The sequence below is a fragment of the Salvelinus sp. IW2-2015 genome, linkage group LG23 (assembly GCF_002910315.2).
Source record: "Salvelinus sp. IW2-2015 linkage group LG23, ASM291031v2, whole genome shotgun sequence".
Taxonomy (NCBI): Eukaryota; Metazoa; Chordata; class Actinopteri; order Salmoniformes; family Salmonidae; genus Salvelinus; species Salvelinus sp. IW2-2015.
The window spans coordinates 44,636,853-44,651,397 of NC_036863.1; the positions used below are offsets into that span (position 1 = coordinate 44,636,853).

General features: G+C 47.3%; 1 long non-coding RNA gene across 1 annotated transcript in view; it reads right to left on the reverse strand.

Annotated features, from left to right (window-relative positions):
• The window catches only part of LOC139022926 (uncharacterized), a 54,027-nt gene that overhangs the window by 7,602 nt on the left and 31,880 nt on the right, over nucleotides 1-14,545 (reverse strand). The gene's annotated exons all lie outside the window — the stretch shown is intronic.

A 14,545-nucleotide genomic window follows, 5' to 3' on the forward strand; every position in this document is an offset into this window, starting at 1 on the left:
TACTATTAAATGACGCCACTAGGTGGCAATGTATGATGGAGTATTTCAGTTGGACAGCACAGTTTTACAAGTTCATATTCCATAGTCCATAGCAGTCTGGTTAAATGACTATCTAGACATATTATACTCTGAGAAGGCATAGACCGAATTGAACAAATTTCTGTCATTGCACAGCAAGATTTTATCAGTTTTAGCTAGACATTTTTTCATTACACTGAGTGAATAGCATAGCCGTGGGAAGTCGGGGTTCTGAGGGTGCTGCAGCACCCCCTGAAAAACCTTAATAAAAAATATATATATATTACAATTTTTTTCTCACAAGTAGTGGACTGAGTCTTTTACTAGTCCTCTATTAGCCGACCAATGTATCCCTCCCTACATAATGAGTGATGAGAGGGTGTTTCAGATATAATTATGCGTTAAATCTGTATTTTCGGGCCATGGGAGTAACGCCAATGACGTCATTGGTTGATTGAGCCTGCTGTCTGATCTAAAAATCTATGGAGTCATTTTTTTGTAGCAATTATTGTGGCCTTTGTGTTTCACTGATTGCACGATCATATCAGGAATGAAGGTAAGACCCAGATGCAGACAACGTCGAATTGACAATGGTTTAATTGTCCAAAAGGGGCAGGCAATAGACAGGTCAAGGCAGGCAGGGGTCAGTAAACCAGAGGTGGGGCAACGGTACCGGACGGCAGGCAGCCTCAGGGTCAGGGTAGGCAGAGGTCAACAATCCAGAGGTGGGGCAAAGGTACAGGTCGGCAGGCGGGCTCAGAGACAGGACAAGCGGGCCCAGAGTCAGGACAGGCAATGGTCAAAAGCAGAAAAGCGAGAAAAAGAGAGACTGGGAAAAGCAGGAGCTGAGAACAGGAGAAGACTAAAATGAAAACATGCTTAAAGTACTTTGCTTTCTCTTTCAAATAATCGTTTGTTGAATGGGCGACTCCGTCATTTGTTACCAGTTTCAGTAATATATAATTGGTTAATTTTTCGCTTTATGTATCATATTGCCTAATATATTACACGTTATCTTTCTTGAATAATTCCCTCCATTTCTTTTTGTTTTTCCTCTAACTTATTCTGTGCCTCTATGGTACAGTTTTTATTCCTATCTAACTGTACTGTTAGTCCTTCCATTTCCTTTGTTAATATGGACTCGTTTGACCTAAATTGCTTTTGTTTTAAAGATGAGTATTGAATTGCATGGCCTCTGAAGTAAAGACATTCTCATCAACATTACCTTGCTATTGTATAGAACAAACACCACACAAAACAGTGTTAGAACCAAATAGATCTATACTTCACAATGGGAAAACTATGAGATGGCTATGGGTCTGGATGAAAAGGAAGCAAAATGATGCAACTCGGCTAACTGTGATGGGGGAAACGAATGTCATCTCAAACAGCGTCATCCTCATATGCCTGAAGCAGAAAGAACTGACCCGATAAAAATGATAGATGCGCTACAGAAACACTTGGAGCCATCCAGAAATGTGATCTACTAGAGGTAATCGTAATCAAATTTTATTGGTCACATACAGATGGTTAGCAGATGTTATTGCGAGTGTAGCTAACTGCTTGTGCTTCTAGTTCCGACCATGCAGTAATATCTAACAATTCCACAACAACTACCTAATACACACAAATCTAAGTAAAGGAATGGAATAAGAATATATACATATAAATATACAAGCAATGACCCGAGCGGCATAGGCAAGATGCAATAGATGGTATAAAATACATTATATACATATGAGATGAGTAATACAAGATATGTACATGTTATTAAAGTGACAGGTGATCAATTTATTGAAGTTGCCAATGATTTCAAGTTTGTGTGTAGGCAGCAGCCTCTCTGTGTTAGTGATGGCCTTGAGATTGAAAAATAGCTTCTATCTCTCGGTCCCAGCTTTGATGCACCTGTACTAACCTTGTCCTTGATGATCTTTTGGCCTTCCTGTGACATCAGGTGCTGTAGGTGTCCTGGAGGGCTGGTAGTTAGCCCCCAGTGATGCGTTGTGCAGACCGCACCCCCATCTGGAAAGCCCTGCGGTTGTGGGCAGTGCAGTTGCCGTACCAGGCGGTGATACAGCCCGACAGGATGCTCTCAATTGTGCATCTGTAAAAGTTTGTAAGGGTTTTAGGTGACAAGCCAAATTTCTTCAGCCTCCTGAGGTTGAAGAGGCGCTGTTTAGCCTTTTTCACCACACTGTCTGTTTCAGTTTGTCCGTGATGTGAACTTAACTTTCTACCTTCTCCACTGCTGTCCCATCGATGTGGATAGAGGGGTGCTCCCTCTGCTATTTCCTGAAGTCCACGATCATCTCCTTTGTTTTGTTGACGTTGAGTGAGAGGTTGTTTTCTTGACACCACACTCAGAATGTGCTGACCTCCACCGTATAGAGTGTCTCGTTGTTTTTGATAAGCAAGCCTACTATTGTTGTGTCGTCTGAAAACTTGATGATTGAGTTGGTGTGCATGGCCATGCAGTCATGGGTGAACAGGGAGTACAGGAGGGGGCTGAGCACGCACCTTTGTGGGGCCCCAGTGTTGAGGATCAGCGAAGTGGACATGTTGTTTCCTACCTTCACCACCTGGGGGTGGCCCGTCAGGAAGTCCAGGACCCAATTGCACAGGATGGGGTTGAGACCCAGGGACTCAAGCTTAATGATGAGCTTGGAGGGTACTTTGGTGTTGAATGCTGAGCTGTAGTCAATGAACAGCATTCTAACATAGGTGTTCCTCTTGTCCAGATGGGATAGGACAGTGTGCAGTGTGATGGCGATTGCATCGTCTGTGGACCTATTGGGGCGGTACGCAAATTGAAGTGGTTCGAGGGTGACAGGTAAGGTGGAGTTGATAAGATCCTTGACTATCCTCTCAAAGCATTCATGATGCTCAGAAGTGAGTGCTATGGGGCGATAGTCATTTAGTTCAGTTACCTTTGCCTTCTTGGGTACAGGAACAATGGTGGCCATCTTGAAGCATGTGGGGACAGCAGACTGGCATTGGGAGAGATTGAATATGTCCATAAACACACCAGCCAGCTGGTCTGCGCATGCTCTGAGGTTGCGGCAAGGGATGCCGTCTGGGCCGGCAGACTTGCAAGGGTTAACATGCTTAAATGTCTTACTCACGTAGTCCACAGAGAAGGAGAGCCCACAGTCTTTGGTAGTGGGCCGCGTCGGTGGCACTGTATTATCCTCAAAGCGGGCAAAGAAGGTGTTTAGTTTGTCTGGAAGCAAGACGTCCGTGTCCGTGACATGGCTGGTTTTCTTTTTGTAGTCCATGATTGTTTGTAGTCCCTGCCACATACGTCTCGTGTCTGAGCCGTTGACTTGCGACTCCACTTTGTCTCTGTAATGACATTTCGCTTGTTTGATTGCCTTGCGGAGGGAATAAAGAAGGTGTTTAGTTTGTCTGGAAGCAAGACGTCCGTGTCCGTGACATGGCTGGTTTTCTTTTTGTAGTCCATGATTGTTTGTAGTCCCTGCCACATACGTCTCGTGTCTGAGCCGTTGACTTGCGACTCCACTTTGTCTCTGTAATGACATTTCGCTTGTTTGATTGCCTTGCGGAGGGAATAAATAACTACACTGTTTGTATTCAACCATATTCCCAGTCACCTTTCCATGGTTAAATGCGGTGGTTCACGCTTTCAGTTTTGCGCGAATCCTGCCATCTATCCACAGTTTCTGTTTAGGGTAGGTTTTAATAGTCACATGTGTAATGCTTGTCAACAAAAGTCAATGTGAAACATCAGAGCAGTACATTGCAAATCTGAGGAAGCTAGCAGACACGTGAATTTGGCGCATTACGAGAGGAAATAGTCTGTGACAGGCCTGTCATAGGCACTAAAGATATAGCTGTGCGAGCGTGCATGCGCAGAGAACCTAACCTCACACTGAACAAATCCATTGACGTGTCGTTCAAGTGAATAAACACAAGACTGTACATTATACCTCCATTGAGCGACGTTCAGAATCAATACGCCAAACATAAGGTCGTAAACAGACAGAGTTTACAGGGGATACTTACAAACATAGAATGCCAAACGACTGACCCTGTCATTACTGTGGTTCAGTACATGCCAAAGCCAAATGCTAAGCATACAATGTCACCTTGTCTTGCTGCTTTTTGTTCTATGTTGCTCTGTCTGTATGATACGTCTTGCTTGTCCTATGTTGCTCTGCGTGTGCTCACTGCTCAATGATTGTCTATATTGTAATTGTTTTTAATAACCTGCCCAGGGACTGCGGTTGAAAATTAGCCAGCTGGCTAAAACCAGCACTTTTACTGAAACGTTGATTAATGTGCACTGTCCCTGTAAAAATACAATGAACTCAAACTCAAACCTGTAAAGCATGTGGCAAACGAAACCATTTTGCCAGAGTTTATAAACAAGCACAACACAAACCTCAACTTAATCTATTAGAGGACCGTAATGAGTCAGATGACCAAACAGATGCAATGTGGTACATCTCACGGGTTAACTCTGTGGAAGACAAGGCAAACAAATGGTTCATTAACCTTAAGCTAGCTCCACTCCGTGATGAGCCATTGACATATGACCCCAGCCATACAATTAAATGTCAACTAAACACAGGATCAACAGTGAATGTCATAAGCTATGGGGACCAACAGCGAGTCATGCAAGACAGTAACCCAGTTCTCCTACCCAGCAAAGCTACACTCAAGCTATATGACGGCACACTGATCATTTCCAACAGGAGAATGCAATCTCAGCAGATCATGATGGGAAAAATTTTCATTTCAGTTGAAGACATCCCAGCTTCCTCCGCTGTCATCTGACACATGTGAAAGACTCAGCCTACTACATGTGAACCACAGCCATGTGCTACATCACGTTGACACCCCAAGCACCACATCAACTGAGGTCATCATGACAACTGAGGAGATCATCTCCAAGTGCAAGGATGTGTTGGATGGGCTTGGCTGCCTTCCTGGAGAGTTACACCTAGAAGTAGACAATGCAGCCCGGCCTGTGCAGCAGCTACCAAAACGGATGCCTATTCCACTGAAGGAAAGGATCACAAAGGCCATACATTCAATGGACATTGCAGACATCATGAAAGTCACAGCCAACACTGTGGATCAGCAACATGGTTGTTATTAAAACCTGGTAAACTACGAATATGCATGGACCTCAGTGCACTCCACAAAGCCTTACTGAGATCCAATTCCAGATGACCACAATAGAAAATATTCTACCAATGATATCCAGCGCAAAGGTATTCTCAGTACTCGATGCCAAAGATGGATATTGGCAAGTGAAACTTGATGAAGTGAGCAGCTATCTAACAACTTCCTGGACACCTGTAGGAAAGTATAGATTTCTGAGAATGCAATTTGGAATCAACCCAGCAGCTGAAGAATACCAGCGCAGAGAGGATGAATGACTACAGGGACTAAAATGAGTGAGTGTGATCGCAAATTACATTCTACTCTATGGATGTGGTGACACACATAGATCATGACAGAAACCTTACAGCTCGTCTGCAGAGAACAAGAGATGCCAACCTAAAGCTGAACAAAAATATACTCAGGTTAAAGCTACCTAGTGTGACATACATGGGTCATCTTCTCACCACAGAGGGCCTTTGCCCTGACACAGAGAAAATAACAGCCATTCAGAATATGGGTATACAGACCGACATCAAGTCACTACAGCGGCTGTTGGGGTTTGTGAACTATCTTGCAAAATTCATGCCCCGCCTATCTGATGTGTGTAAGCCACTCAGAAGACTGACTAACAAGGACATTGAATGGACATGTCTACCACAGAAATGACACAGCAGTTGAGACTATCAAACAGTTAGTCACACAACACCCAGTGCTCAAATACTACGACCTGAATGATGAAGTCACACCGCAGTGTGATGCCAGTGAGACGGGTTTGGGTGCAGACCTTCTACAAAAAGTACAACCTGTTGCATTTGCCTCCAGAACATTGACTCACACAGAACAAAGATATGTACAGTTTGAGAAAGAATGTCTCTCCATTGTTTTTGCATGTTTGACCAGTATCTGCATGGTAGGGAGTTCATCACAATACACAGCGACCACAAACCCCCAAGACGATCTTCAAGAAATCCTTTCTCACAGCCCCCAAGCGACTGCAGAGAATGTTGCTAAGGCTACAAAGATACCAACTCCACATGCAATAAAACAAGGCAAATAACTACATGTAGCTAACTTCTTGTCCAGAACAGCTCAATCAAACACAGAGCACACACAAATGAAAGCACCAACCACGGTCTACGCTATGGGCCTGGCCACAACTGACCTGCAACATGTGGATCACACCAGTGATGTCAACATCTCAACTAAGACAATGGAGTCAATCAAAGCACACTGTTAGCTAGCTAGCTAACAAGCTAGAAACAAACCAAAACATTGTTTAGAAAGTTGCTGTTTGTAGCCTGGTTTGCTAGATTGACATATACTATACTACTGTACTCACTGTTTAGCACCTGGCTTCACATGTGAATCCTTAAAGAGATGGGTGAGGCTAAGGCTTAAGTGGGTGTGAAAGGTGAAGGTGTACGTTTCATAATTAACTAATCATGGTGTGATTGTGGTAATATACAGAAACTCGAGTCCTATTGTTCACCCGACCTACAATCAAATGCCGGCCGCTTTGCCTCACGAGAGAATTCTCTTCGATCTCCGTCACAGCCGTGTATATTCCCCCTCAAGCTGATACCACAACGGCTCTCAAGGAACTACACTGGACTTTGTGCAAACTGGAAACCGCATATCTTGAGGCCCCATTTATTGTAGCTGGGGACTTTACTAAACCAAATCTGAGGAAAATGCTACCAAATTTGTATCAACACATTGCCTGCACCCCTCACGCTTCAAAAACTCTCGACTATTGCTAATCTTGCTTCAGGCACGGCTACAAGGTCCTCCCCCGCTCTTCCTTCGCCAAATCAGATCATGCCTCCATCCTGCTCCTCCCCTGCCATAGGTAGATTTTCAAATAAGAAGTACAAGTGGTAAGGACTGTTCAACACTGGTCTGACCAATTGGAATCCATGCTCCAAGATTGTTTTGATCACGCGGACTGGGATATGTTCCGGGTTTCCTCTAAGAATAGCATTGACATATACACTGACATGGTGACTGAATTCATCAGAAAGCTTCAAGTGGATGTTGTACCCACTGTGACAATTAAAACCTATCCAAACCAAAAAACGTGGATAGTGGGCAGCATTCATGCAAAACTGAAAGCGCAACCCCCCGCAATTAACCACGGCAAGGTGACTGTGAATATGGTTGAGTACAAACAGTCCAGTTATGCCCTCTGTAAGGCAATCAAATAGGCAAAACGTCAGTACAGAAACAAAGTGGAGTTGGAATACAACGGCTCAGACATGAGACGTATGTGGCAGGGACCCCAGACAATCACAGATTATGAAGAGAAAACCAGCCATGTCGCGGACACCGATGTCTTGCTCCCAGACATATTCAACCTTCTTAGCCCACTTCGAGGGAAACACAGTGCCACTGACGTGGGCCACCACTGCTCCTGTGGACTATGAGCTCTATTTCTCCGTGGCCAACGTGAGTAAGACATTTAAGCGTGTTAACCCTCGCAAGGCATCCCTAGCCGCATCCTCAGAGCATGCGCAGACCAGCTGGCTGGAGTGTTTACAGACATATTCAATCTCTCCCTATGCCAGTCTGTTGTCCCCACTTGCTTCAAGATATTCACCATTGTTCCTGTACCCAAGAAAGTGTAGGTAACTGAACTAAATGACTATTGCCCCATAGCACTCACTACTGTCATCATGAAGTGCATTGAGAGGATAGTTAAGGAGGTGTACTATACCTTACCCAACACCCTAGGCCCAAAAAGATAATCAAGGACCTCAGCCACGCGAGCCACAGCCTGTTCACCCCGCTACCACCTAGAAGGCTTCAAGTTCCTCAGCGTAGACATCACTGACAATAAGCCTCAGCAGGCTGCAAAAATGTGGCTTGGACCGTAAGACCATCACAAACTTTTACAGATGCACCATTGAGAGCTTCCTGTCGGGCTGTATCACCACCTGGTACGGGAACTGCGCCATCCTCAACAGCAGGCCTCTCCAGAGGGTGGTGCAGTCTGCTCCGGGGGCACACTGCCTGCCCTTCAGGACATCTACAGCACCCGGTGTCAAAAAGATCATCAAGGACCTCAGCCTGTTCACCCTACTACCACCTAGAAGGCGTGGTCAGTACAGGTGCATCAAAGCTGGGACCAAGAGACTGAAAAACAGCTTCTATCTCAAGGCCATCAGACTGTTAAATAGTCACCGCTAGCCAGCCCCCACCCAGTACCCTGCCATGAAATGTAGTCACTGTCACTGGACAGCTACCACATGATTACTCTACCATGCACCTTAGAAGCTGCTTCCCTATATATGTATTTATGTTATTTAACGTTTATTTAACTAGGCATATCAATTCTTTACAATAACGGCCTACCCCAGCCAAACCCAAACCCATACGACGCTGGGCCAATTGTGCACCACCCTATGGGACTCCCAATCACGCCCGGTTGTGATACAGCCTGGAATCAAACCAGGGTCTGTAGTGACACCTCTAGCACTGAAATGCAGTGCCTTAGACCGCCACTGTCATGTTTTGTCTTTGATCATCATGTCTTGTCCCTGTGCTTCCCTCTGCTGGTCTTATTAGGTTCTTTCCCTCTTTCTATCCCTCTCTCTCCTCCTCCCTCTCTCCCTCTCCCGCTCTCTCTCTCTATCGTTCCGTTCCTGCTCCCAGCTGTTTCTCATTCTCCTAACGACCTCATTTACTCTTTCACACCTGTCCCCTATTTTGCCCTCTGATTAGAGTCCCTATTTCTCCCTCTGTTTTCCGCTTCTGTCCTTGTCGGATTCTTGTTTTGATGTTTGCTGTCCTGTGTCCTTGTTTCCGCGCCTGTCGTGTTTTTGCCTTCTTCAGATGCTGCGTGTGAGCAGGTGTCTATGTCAGCTACGGCCTGTGCCTTCCTGAAGCGACCTGCAGTCGTGTCGCGTCTCCAGTCGTTCCTCTCTACTGACGAGAGGATTTCAGTTTCCTGTTTTGGATTTACCTTTGATATATCCAGGAGAATCATTGTTTGTTTGATACTGGAATAAAGACTCTGTTTCTATTACGTCGCTTTGGGTCCTCATTCACCAGCATAACAGAAGAATCCGACCAAGATGGACCCAGCGACTATGGATTCTCTCACACACTGCCGTCGAGTTCCAGGGAGCAATGCTCGGCAGACACGAGCAGGAATGCGCCGTTCATGCCGTTGAGACCCTGGCCGCTCAGGTCTCCGATCTCTCTGGACAGTTTCAGAGTCTTCGTCTCGTGCCACCAGCTACTTCCTGGTTTTCCGAGTCTCCGGAACCTAGGGTAATAACCCACCATGTTACTCTGGGCAGCCCACTGATGTTCGCTCCTTTCTCACCCAGTGTGATATTGTGTTCTCTCTCCAGCCCAACACGTACTCAAGAGAGAGAGCTCGGATCGCTTACGTCATATCACTCCTTACTGGTCGGGCCGGGAGTGGGGCACAGCTATCTGGGAGGCAAGGGCTGAGTGTCTTAACGATTATCAGAACTAAGGAGGAGATGATACGGGTTTTTGATCGTTCAGTTTTTGGAAGGAGGCTTCCAGGGCCCTGGCTTCCCTATTTCAAGGTGATCGATCCATAACGGATACTCTATAGAGTTTCGCACTCTTGCTGCCTCCAGTGACTGGAACGAGCCGGCGTTGCTCGCTCGTTTTCTGGAGGGACTTCACGCTGAGGTTAAGGATGAGATTCTCTCCCGGGAGGTTCCTTCCAGCGTGGACTCTTTGATTGCACTCGCCATCCGCATAGAACGACGGATAGATCTTCGTCATCGAGCTCGTGGAAGAGAGCTCGCGTTAACGGTGCTTCCCCTCTCCGCATCTCAACCATCTCCTCCCACCGGCTCAGAGACTGAGCCCATGCAGCTGGAGGTATTCGCATCTCGACTAAGGAGAGGGAACGGAGAAATCACCAACCGCCTTTGCCTCATTGCGGTTCTGCTGGACATTTTGTCATGTCATGTCCAGTAAAAGCCAGAGCTCATCAGTAAGCGGAGGGCTACTGGTGAGCGCTACTACTCTAGTCTCTCCATCAAGATCCTGTACTACCTTGTCGGTCCATCTACGCTGGACCGGTTCGGCTGCTTCCTGCAGGCTTTGATAGACTCTGGGGCTGAGGGTTGTTTTTATGACGAAGCATGGGCTCGGAAACATGACATTCCTCTCAGACAGTAGGGAAGCCCACGCCCATGTTCGCCTTAGATGGTAGTCTTCTCCCCAGTATCAGATGTGAGACACTACCTTTAACCCTCACAGTATCTGGTAACCACAGTGAGACCATTTCCTTTTTGATTTTTCGTTCACCTTTTACACCTGTTGTTTTGGGTCATCCCTGGCTAGTATGTCATAATCCTTCTATTAATTGGTCTAGTAATTCTATCCTATCCTGGAACGTTTCTTGTCATGTGAAGTGTTTAATGTCTGCTATCCCTCCTGTTTCTTCTGTCCCCTCTACTCAGAGGAACCTGGTGATTTGACAGGAGTGCCGGAGAATATCATGATCTACGCACGGTCTTCAGTCGGTCCAGAGCCAACTCTCTTCCTCCTCACCGGTCGTATGATTGTTGTATTGATCTCCTTCCGGGGACGACTCCCCCTCGGGGTAGACTATACTCTCTGTCGGCTCCCGAACGTAAGGCTCTCGAGGATTATCTGTCTGTTTCTCTCGACGCGGTACCGTGGTGCCTTCTTCCTCTCCCGCCGGAGCGGGTTTTCTTTTGTTAAGAAGAAGGACGGTACTCTGCGCCCCTGCGTGGATTATCGAGGGCTGAATGACATACGGTTAAGAATCGTTATCCGCTTCCCCTTATGTCGTCAGCCTTCGAGATTCTGCAGGGACCAGGTGCTTTACTAAGTTGGACCTTCGTAACGCTTACCATCTCGTACGCATCAGAGAGGGGACGAGTGGAAGACGGCGTTTAACACTCCGTTAGGGCATTTTGAATACCGGTTCTCCGTTCGGTCTCGCTAATGCTCCAGCTGTCTTTCAGGCATTAGTTAAGATGTACTGAGAGACATCTGAACATCTTTGTTTTCGTTTACCTTGACGATACCTGATTTTTTCACCGTCACTCGAGATTCATGTTCAGCACGTTCGACGTGTACTCCAGCGCCTTTTAGAGAATTGTCTCTACGTGAAGGCTGAGAAGTGCGCCTTTCATGTCTCCTCTGTCACATTTCTCGGTTCTGTTATTTCCGCTGAAGGCATTCAGATGGATCCCGCTAAGGTCCAGGCTGTCAGCGATTGGCCCGTTCCTAAGTCACGTGTCGAGTTGCAGCGCTTTCTCGGTTTCGGTAATTTCTATCGGCGTTCATTCGTAATTTCGGTCAAGTGCTGCCCCTCTCACAGCCTGACTTCTGTCAAGACTTGCTTTAAGTGGTCCGGTTCGCCCAGGGAGCTTTTGATCTCCTCAAGAAGCGTTTTACATCCGCCCTATCCTTGTTACTCCTGACGTCACTAAACAATTCATTGTCGAGGTTGACGCTTCAGAGGTGGCGTGGGAGCCATTCTGTCCCAGCGCTTCCAGTCTGACGATAAGGTCCATCCTGCGCTTACTTTTCTCATCGCCTGTCGCCATCGGAACGCAACTATGATGTGGGTAACCGCGAACTGCTCGCCATCCGCTTAGCCATAGGCGAATGGCGACAGTGGTTGGAGGGGCGACCGTTTCTTTTGTCGTTTGGACTGACCATAAGAACCTTGAGTACATCCGTTCTCCAAACGACTTAATGCACGTAAGCTCGTTGGGCGTTGTTTTTCGCTCGTTTCGAGTTCGTGATTTCCTATCGCCCGGGAAATAAGAACACCAAGCCTGATGCCTTATCCCGTCTCTTTAGTTCTTCTGTGGTTTCTACCGACCCCGAGGGATTCTCCCTGAAGGGCGTGTTGTCGGGTTGACTGTCTGGGGAATTGAGAGACAGGTAAAGCAAGCACTCACTCACACTGCGTCGCCGCGCGCTTGTCCTAGTAACCTTCTGTTCGTTCCTGTCTCTACTCGTCTGGCTGTTCTTCAGTGGGCTCATTCTGCCAAGTTAGCTGGCCACCCCGGCGTTCGGGGTACGCTTGCTTCTATTCGCCAGCGGTTTTGGTGCCTACTCAGGAGCGGGACACGCGCCGTTCGTGGCTGCTTGTTCGGACTGCGCGCAGACTAAGTCAGGTAACTCTCTCCTGCCGGTCGTCTCAGACCGCTTCCCATTCCTTCTCGACCATGGTCTCACATCGCCTTAGACTTTTATTACCGGTCTGCCTTCGTCTGCGGAAGACTGTGATTCTTACGGTTATCGATAGGTTCTCTAAGGCGGCACATTTCATTCCCCTCGCTAAGCTTCCTTCCGCTAAGGAGACGGCACAAATCATCATTGAGAATGTGTTCAGAATTCATGGCCTTCCGTTAGACGCCGTTTCAGACAGAGGCCCGCAATTCACGTCACAGTTTTGGAGGGAGTTCTGTCGTTTGATTGTGCTTCCGTCAGTCTCTCTTCCGGGTTTCATCCCCAGTCTAACGGTCAAGCAGAAAGGGCCAATCAGTCGATTGGTCGCATATTACGCAGCCTTTCGTTTCGAAACCCTGCGTCTTGGGCAGAACAGTCCCTGGGCTGAGTACCTCACAACTCGCTTCCTTCGTCTGCTACCGGGCTATCTCCGTTTCAGAGTAGTCTTGGGTACCAGCCTCCTCTGTTCTCGTCCCAGCTCGCCGAGTCCAGCGTCCCTCCGCTCCTTTTGTCCAACGTTGTGAGCGCACCTGGAGGAGGGTCAGGTCTGCACTTTGCCGTTACAGGCGCAGACTGTGAGAAGCCGCCAATAACGTAGGTTAAGAGTCCTAGTATTGTTCGCGGTCAGAGAGTGTGGCTCCACTCGTAACCTTCCCCTTACGACAGCTTCTCGCAAGTTGACTCGCGGTTCATTGGGCCGTTCCGTGTCTCTCAGTCGTCAATCCTGTCGCTGTGCGACTGCTTCTTCCGCGACATCTTCGTCGCGTCCACCCTGTCTTCCATGTCTCTTGTGTCAAGCCTTTTCTTCGCGCCCCCGTTCGTCTTCCCTCCCCCCCCCCCGTCCTTGTCGAGGGCGCTCCTATTTACAAGGTACGGAAGATCATGGACATGCGTTCTCGGGGACGTGGCACCAGTACTTAGTGGATTGGGAGGGTTACGGTCCTGAGAGAGGAGTTGGGTTCCATCTCGGACGTGCTGGACCGTCGTGATTGATGATTTCCTTCGTTGCCGCCAGGGTTCCTCCTCGAGTGCGCCAGAGAGCGCTCGGTGAGTGGGGGGGTACTGTCATGTTTTGTCTTTATCATCATGTCTTGTCCCTGTGCTTCCCTCTGCTGGTCTTATTAGGTTCTTTCCCTCTTTCTATCCCTCTCTCTCCTCCTCCCTCTCTCCCTCTCCCGCTCTCTCTCTCTATCGTTCCGTTCCTGCTCCCAACTGTTTCTCATTCCCTAACGACCTCATTTACTCTTTCACACCGTCCCCTATTTTGCCCTCTGATTAGAGATCCCTATTCTCCCTCTGTTTCCGCTTCTGTCCTTGTCGGATTCTTGTTTGATGTTTGCTGTCCTGTGTCCTTGTTCGCCCCTGTCCGTGTTTTGCCTTCTTCAGATGCTGCGTGTGAGCAGGTGTCTATGTCAGCACGGCCTGTGCCTTCCTGAAGCGACCTGCAGTCTGTGGTCGCGTCTCCAGTCGTTCCTCTCTACTGACGAGAGGATTTCAGTTTCCTGTTTTTGGATTTACCTTTGATATATCCAGGAGAATCATTGTTTGTTTGATACTGGAATAAAGACTCTGTTTCTATTACGTCGCTTTTGGGTCCTCATTCACCAGCATAAACAGCCACGCCACTCGGGAGACATACATAGTTATGGAACACTGGTCACTTTAAATAATGTTTACATATTGTTTAACCCACTTCATATGTACATGCTCAAAACAAATAAAGGGAACACTAAAATAACACATCCTAGATCTGAATTGAATGAACTATTCTTATTAAATACTTTTTTCTTTACATAGTTGAATGTGCTGACAACAAAATCACACAAAATTATCAATGGAAATCAAATGTATGGATTTGGAGTCACACTCAAAATTAAAGTGGAAAACCACACTACAGGTGATCAAACTTTGATGTAATTCTTAAAACAAGTCAAAATGAGGCTCAGTAGTGTGTGTGCCTCTACGTCCTGTATGACCTCCCTAACAACGCCTGGCATGCTCCTGATGAGCGTGGCGGAGGTCTCCTGAGGGATCTCCTCCCAGACCTGGACTAAAGCATCCGCCAACTCTTGGACAGTCTGTGGTGCAACGTGGCGTTGGTGGATGGAGCGAGACATGATGTCCCAGATGTGCTCAATTGGAATCAGGTCTGGGGAACGGGCGGCCAGCCATAGCTATCAATGCCTTCCTACTT